Source organism: Lithobates pipiens, unplaced genomic scaffold (assembly GCF_037356315.1).
Source record: "Lithobates pipiens isolate NorthernLeopardFrog02 unplaced genomic scaffold, aLitPip1_a1.2 Scaffold_8, whole genome shotgun sequence".
NCBI classification, from domain to species: Eukaryota; Metazoa; Chordata; class Amphibia; order Anura; family Ranidae; genus Lithobates; species Lithobates pipiens.
Genome location: NW_027507903.1, coordinates 566,827,065 through 566,834,773, shown reverse-complemented (window position 1 = coordinate 566,834,773; position 7,709 = coordinate 566,827,065). Strand labels below are relative to the sequence as shown.

The 7,709-nt window shown below is 41.6% G+C and overlaps 1 non-coding gene across 1 annotated transcript; it reads right to left on the bottom strand.

Moving 5' to 3' along the window:
* Positions 1–344: 344 nt before the first annotated feature.
* On the bottom strand, positions 345–418 carry TRNAN-GUU (transfer RNA asparagine (anticodon GUU)). The gene has a single exon. It is a non-coding gene; the product is annotated as a tRNA-Asn (tRNA).
* Between the last annotated feature and the right edge of the window lie 7,291 nt (positions 419–7,709).

The following is a 7,709-nucleotide window of genomic DNA, read 5'->3' as shown; positions in this document are numbered from 1 at the left end:
GGAGGCAGAGCCTATCCCATTCGTGTATGCTGTCATGCTTTGTGTCAGGAAAATGCTAAGTGTTGTCAGCCACAAAAGGAAATGAAAGCTAAATACATTTCTGTTTGTTTTTAAACGATCTACTATGTTGCAGCAAAGTATCCTTGATTGCAGATACACCGCCTTTCAATAGACCCAAATGTACTGTTTGTACAATATTTATATTTTAACATGGTAAATATTGGAAGGTTTCTTTGACCATTTGATGTTGCTGCAGTGGAAATATGTCTGAAACGGGTGTCCCAAATGAGCAGGTGGGAAATCTGTCTAATCCAATCGTCCAGGTTTTACAGGAAAAGGGTGAGCGTCCCTGGGTGGGCTTGAACCACCAACCTTTCGGTTAACAGCCGAACGCGCTAACCGATTGCGCCACAGAGACCTATCTGCTGCTTACTTAGCTTCATCCAAAGACAATGATACACTACAGAGTGTTTTAAAGAGGTTGTAAAGGTTCGTTTTTTATTTTCTACATTGGTTCCTCTAAGCTAGTGCATTGTTGGTTCACTTACCTTTTCCTTCGATTTCCCTTCTAAATGTTTTTTTTCTTTGTCTGAATATCTCACTTCCTGTTTCTCCTCAGTAAACTTCTCACCATCATCCGAGTGGTGGTTAGTCAGCCAGAACAGCTTACTGAACAGCTTATTGAGGAGGAACAGGAAGTGAGAAATTCAGACAAAGAAAACAAAGAAAAAAAACATTTATAAGGGAAATCGAAGGAAAAGGTAAGTGAATCAACAATGCACTAGCTTATAGGAACCTATTTAGAAAATAAAAAAAAAAACATTTACAACCCCTTTAAGTAGGTGAGGCCGCGTACACACGCGGGGACTGTTCGCCCAACTTTGTCCGTCAAACAGTTTCGGCAAACAGTCCGCTCAAAATTAGCATGGACGGACATGGCTACACACGACGGACGAACAGTTTGCTGAAACCGTGCGCGATGACGTGAACGGCACGTACGACGGGACGAAAAATACGACGTCCTATACACTGCATTATAACTTTCGGCGTGTAAATCCTTTCTGAGCATGCGCGGAACTTAGTTTGCCGAACAAGCCTACACACGAGGGGACTGTTCGCTGAAACAAAGTTTCAGCGGACAGTTTTTCGGAATTTCCGAAAAACCTTGTTCAGCGGACTGTTCGCTGAAACTGTCCGCTGAAAGCCCACACACGGGCGGACTGTCCGCCGAAACACTGTTCAGCGGACAAAGTTGGGCGAACAGTCCCCGCGTGTGTACGCGGCCTCACTCTTATTTATAAACTGCCCACAAAGGCTTGATTGGAACTACACTTCATCTGAACCAAACCAAAAATTGTTTTTTAATATTTGAAGCAAACTCACTCCTCCATCCATGTCTCCATGCTTTATTTTGTTATTTTGTTGAGAAATCACTTTGAAAAACACCCCCTGGCATTTCTAGCTGTCACCATCTTGAGTAAGGGCAGATGTCTCATGCAGCATTTACTCCCTGGAATCCACCTGCCCTTAAAGTGATTGTAAAGGTTTTTTTTTTTTTTAATAACAAACATGTCTTACTTACCTGCTCTGTGCAAAATTTCTGCACAGAGCAGCCCTAATCCTCGTTTTCTGGGGTCCCCGATGGTGCTCCTGGCTCTTCCTTGAGTGTCCCCACGGAGAGCATATTTCCATTGGTCACAATGCATTATGGTGAAAAACCATGAGGGTTTACAACTGCTTTAAGGTGCTTCAGTCAATAAGTTCATAAAGTGCTCCAAACATAAGTGCATTAAGGTGAAAAACCCTGAGACTTTACAACTCCTTTAACTGAGGCATGCAGGCAGAAGAGGGTGTGCTTAGCTGAGAAAGCTCCTCCTCCCCTACGGATTTATAACATCATTTGCCCTGTAAACCAGGAAGTTACTGAAGAAATTAAACATTAAGACCTCAAAAAATTGGGATTTTAAAGGCAATATCAACAAGGAAAAAAATTTTTTCTAGAAGAAAATACATTTTATCTAAAAAAGTATATAATTTATTGAAAGACAATTAGACAATCTTAAAATAGAAATCCTAGGCATGAAAACCCAAGGTACTGAATATTAAGTACATAGATATACATCAACATAGAAATAGAAGTGGTGAAATATCAACTACGCATACATCAAAGAGAACATGTAAACATCACTCAATGTATTAGGTGGTTGAAAAGGCTGACGCATTTTAAAAAAAGTGCCTATAGATTCTTCATCAGGGACAGAAAGACACTATCTGAAATTATAGAGTATGATAATAGTACCTAAGATACAAACATACTCCCAAACATTGTATAACGTATACCCAGTGTTTATAAAAAACACACTTACACATCAAAATATTGATCCTAGTAAGGAACACTCCTCCATCCTAGACATCACGCAGAAAATGGTATAAAGCTTCCACCGCATTGAGGGGCCAAGAGTGCAACACTCAACAAGGACGTCAAATCCAATGGGGCTCCATCAAAACACATTTCAAACCTACTGGGACAATCAGAGGGAATGAAATAAAGACCTATCACACAAAACGTATAATGTGTATAAAACACAGTAAAAAAAAAAAAAAAAAAAATTATATATATCTCTGACTAAAAAAAACTTATTGTTTTTTATATTGTAGGAATATTGGAATCAAAAAAGGACTTACATGAAGCACAAAAATATAAGTTCTCAAATATGGAATTTCCACACCACACCGGCTCTAATCCAGAAAAACAAGAAAAAATGTGTACCATGGTAGCCTTGTGACAGATATAATAATCCCCCAATACAGGTAGATGAAGCTGGCCTCCCCAGGGCTCCTGGCGTCTTCCTTAAATAGCCCTTTAATGACACACAGGCACCACAGGCGCCACACGTGACGTTGTGCGCCTGATAGCCTCCGCGTCACTGACTAAGGTGGCCGGCTGGAGCCAAGGACCAAAGCCGGCGTAATTACGCTCACAGCTGCTCAAGGTCTTTAGGTCCGGTAAAACAGACTAAGTGGAAATTGCTCCAATAAGATCTGTATATATTTTTTTATACACCATTAAGCCATACAGCCCCCTGTAGGGTGTTTTTTTTTTTTTTGGGGGGGGGGGATTATTTAGGGTTGGAACCATCTTGAACAAATATATGGGGGTTTTACTTTGTTAAATTATTATTATTTTTTGTTATGCTCTTTGCACATAGTTGATATCCCTGTTTTGCTTTATATGGATATTTGGAACCTGAGAGTTTTTTTTTTGCAACTTATATATGTATTTTGTTTCAAAATTACTCATTATGTTGTGTTTTTACAGGATCGGGACAATCCTCCTGGGCATTTGCTTTCGGTTGTCACCACCGCATTCCCGCCACACTTAGGCCCTCATGTAGATCATATGGGGGTTCCCCTCTGGTCTGTCAGATGGGGGCCTTACCTGGGGGACACATAGTGGCGGCATTATATGCTGCTTTTTGGGTTCCTCTCAGGGGTTATAACAGTGAGCCATTTTTTTTTTAGTTTTCTTTGGGATGCAGGTGATTAGGTGCATTTGTCTCCTGTCCCATGGATGCAGCGTATGTTTGGTTCCCCCAATTATGGCCTTTAGGTTGCCCTATGGTTGGCCCGTAGGCCTGACCCTGTGGTCTTTGCCAGCTCCAGGTTGGTGTTTTACCTCCTGTCATACAGGTTCCTGTATTGAGTATTTCAGCCTGGCAGAGGTCTATACCCATGTGTGGTGGGGAAAGATCACTTTGTGATTATTGTACTTGTGCGGTGGCCCCTCCCCTTCCAACAGAGATTGGCTGTCCAGCCAAATGACATTTCCACCTCGGGCATGGGCTGCTTCCCTTGCTTGGCGGACAGCGTTGTCATCATGGCAACGCCTCACTGCCGTGTCTGCGCTGGGTTTGACGACGCCTAACGTGGTGTCATCTCCATGATGACGACGTCGCCGTGTACTGCCTGGCACAGTGACTTTCCTCTGTCTGAGGTCACTTCCGGGCCTCGAGCGGCCATGTGTAATTACCCCGGCTTTGGTCCTTGGCTCCAGCCGGCCACCGTAGTCAGTGATGTGGCGGCCATCAGCTGCACAATGTCACATGTGGCACCTGTTGGTCATTAAGGGGCTATTTAAGGAAGACACCAGGAGCCCTGGAGAGGCCAGCTTCATCTATCTGTATTGGAGGATTATTATATCTGTTACAAGGCTAGCGCGGTACACATTTCCAAGAGGACCTCTTGTTTTCCTGGATTAGAGCTGGTGGTGGCATGGAGATTCCAGATTTAAAAAACTTAATTTTTGTGCTCCAAGTCCTTTTTTGATTCCAATATTCCTGCTTTTCCTCCCTAGTATGGCGGTACCACATGTGTGAGACTTTTAAACAGCCTGGCCACATACAAAGGCCCAACATACAGGGACCACTGTCAGGCGTTCTAGGAGCATAAATTACACATATAATTTCATGACTACCTATTGCACTTTTGAAGGTCCTGGAGCACCAGGATAATGGAAACACCAAAAAGACCCCATTTTGGAAAGTAAACACCCTAACGTATAATCTATGAGGCATAATGAGCCTTTTGAACATGTCATTTTTTACACACGTTTTTAGAAAATGTGGACAGAAAATGAAAACACTTTTTTTCACAAAGCTGTCCATTTATACAATATTTCTAACACACAGCATGTACATAGCAAAAATGACACCCCAAAATAGATCCTGTGTCATGGTTATGCAGTGATCTTACTCTGTTTGCTTACCTCCCCTCATGTGTTCTGACTAAGAGGCCAGCCACTTCCACGTGGTGGTTTTTATAACCTCTCCTCTAAGCATGGCTCCACCCCAGGCCCTATCAGGGAATCCTATATTAACCTGTGCACTGAAAGCCAGCGGTGCTGAACAACCAATGTGTATTCATTGTGTGTTTGGCTTCCTGTTTCCTGCTTGCCGCATGCTCTACGTTTGTCTGTTACCGACCTTGGCGTGTTCTCAACGATTCCTGTCTGCTTGTGACCTTGACCTTTTGGCATGTCCCTGACCATCCCTGTCTACCTGTGACCCTGAACCTTTGGCGTGTACTCTGTTCCTGTCTGCTAGTTGCCCTGACCTCTGCCTTATCCTTTTACTATTCTTGTTGTTCCAGCCTGCTGCTTCCTTCTCCTGTAGTCTACTGTGAGTGTGAGCTGTGAGACCCTAGGGGCCGCGACCTGGAGCCAGACTGCAGCGAAGTCCATCCTCACCACTGGAGGCTCTGGTGAACACCTGCTGGCTCTTAGACTCTGCGCCCTGGGGAATCTATGCTCTAGCTCCTACTGGGATCTGTGTTAGTGATCCAGTAGACCTGTGTCCTGAATCTCCCTGGGTACAATGCGGAGCAGTCAATCCTAAGGTCCACTACCTAGCGATGCACTTCCGACTCCTATGGAGTGAATCTGTCACCTGGTCTCAGGTGACCTGACACCCTACCCCTCCTGAGTATAGCGATACCACGTGTACCACGTGCCCAACATTCAGGTAGCACCATCAGGTGTTCTAGGGGCATACACTTAAAACCTAATTTGACTATCTATTACACTTTTGTGAGGCACTGTAGTGGCGCTGATGGGCACTAATGGGTACTGTAGTGGCGTGGATGTGGCATGGATGAGCATGAATGAGGCATAAATGAGCCATGGATGGGGATGGATGAGCCGTGGATGGGGGATGGCTGAACTTGGCTAAGTATGGCTGAGCATGGATGGGGATGACTGAGCATGGATGGGGATGACTGAGTATGGATGGGCAGAGATCAGTGCAATATCTTGGATGGGAAGAATCAATGTGTTGAAGATGGTGGTATTACCAAAAATTACATATAAAATGCAAATGCTTCCGATAAATATTCCAATTGGTTTCTTTAATATAATAATGTATTTCTAAAATGTATATGGCAAAACAAAAAACCCAGGATAAAATTAAATTTATTAACTAGAAAAAAAAAATAGTGGAGGTATGGCACTACCAGATATACACAGATATTATTTAGCAATTATTTTAACGAGATTGGTCGAATGGACAAACCAAAACACTAAAAAGAAATGGGTAAAAATGGAGGAGATATTGAATGGGTCACAATTACAAAAAAACATTTGGATTCCACCAAAATTTAGATTAATTAGTAGTAGGACGCATGAAATCACCGGCACTGAAAAAATGGGATATAATACAGCGTAAAAATAAATGGCAATATAATTCACCACTAATCCCTCTCAAGGGCACAAGTTTTTTTACACCAGGACACGATACACCATTAGGGAAACAAATGAAGGATTTACAATTAAAAGATATTATAAGGGAGGGGAAGTTAATGCCAAAACAAGACTTAATGACGAAGCACAATTGGCAAATGTTAAAGGATTGGGAATACCTGCAGATTCAACACTTTGTTAATTCCATCCCAAAACCAATAAGAAATGAAAGTAGGTTAACACCAATTGAAAAATTATGTATAAGGAAAACAGCAGTTAAACATTGTGTCTCACAGCTATACGATTGTCTTTTGGAAATAGAAGGCCAAGGAAATATCCCATTTATAGCTAAATGGGAAAAAAACTTGGGCTATAAAGTTGATGAAACCCAAATGATTAACTCGGTATATGATTCTGTATTTGATACAAGATCAATGGAAGTAAATTATAAATGTTTAACGAGATGGCACTTAACACCAGATAAATTACATAAAATGGATCCCTCCAACTCCAAGTTATGTTGGAGAGAATGTAGTATACCAGGAACAATATTCCACTTCTGGTGGGAATGCCCAGTAATAAATCAATATTGGTGTAAAATAATAGAATATATAGAGAAAATAACAGGGCAAAAAATACCTTTAACCCCAGGGGAGTGTTTGTTTTTAGGAGTAGATGAAAAAACGAGTAAGCAATTTAAATGAAGAATAAAAAACTCATTAGTACCCGTCTTACTTAATGCTGCAAAAGCCATAATACCAAAAAATTGGTTACAGGTGAAAAAACCCTCGATCAGAGAATGGATTCAAAGAATATATTATATCAACAACATGGAATATCTAAGAAAAATGGAGGAAAATAAAATGAAAAAATACCGCAGTACGTGGGAAAAGTGGAGAATATTTAAAAAGACGAAGCATTATACACAAGCATTAATGGAATAAAGAGTAGTGGATACGGGGAAGGTCAACAGATAGTAGAGAAGAGGGAAGGGTGGGTGTGGTAAAATTTTATTAAACAAGGAGTTAAATAAATAAGATAAGGTAGCAACAATACGATGGCAAAGTAGATGTCAGTTTAATTGTCTGTTTTTTCTTTTTTTTTTTTCTCTCAATCTGTATGGTTTTCTCTTTTTAATGGATAAATATTAAATTGATATAAGTAATAACGAGAAGTTAAAAAAAAAAATAAAAAAATAAAAAAAAGTGCTGCTGCACCCGATCTCTCCCCTCTCCTCTCACACTGTACCGTTCAGTACGGAGAGGGGAAGAGCTGAAGTAGGCATGCACAGGACTTGTTTATAACTGATCGCTCCATCATTAGATGGAGTGATCACGTGGTAAGGGGCTGCACCTGGCATATTCCTAAGTGCACTTCGCAGGGGAAGGGTGATCCTGGGAGGACGTCATAGTATGCCCTCCCAGAGTTATTCGGCCATGCTGTAGCTGTCATTAAGCTATGGCCTGGTTGGCAAGTG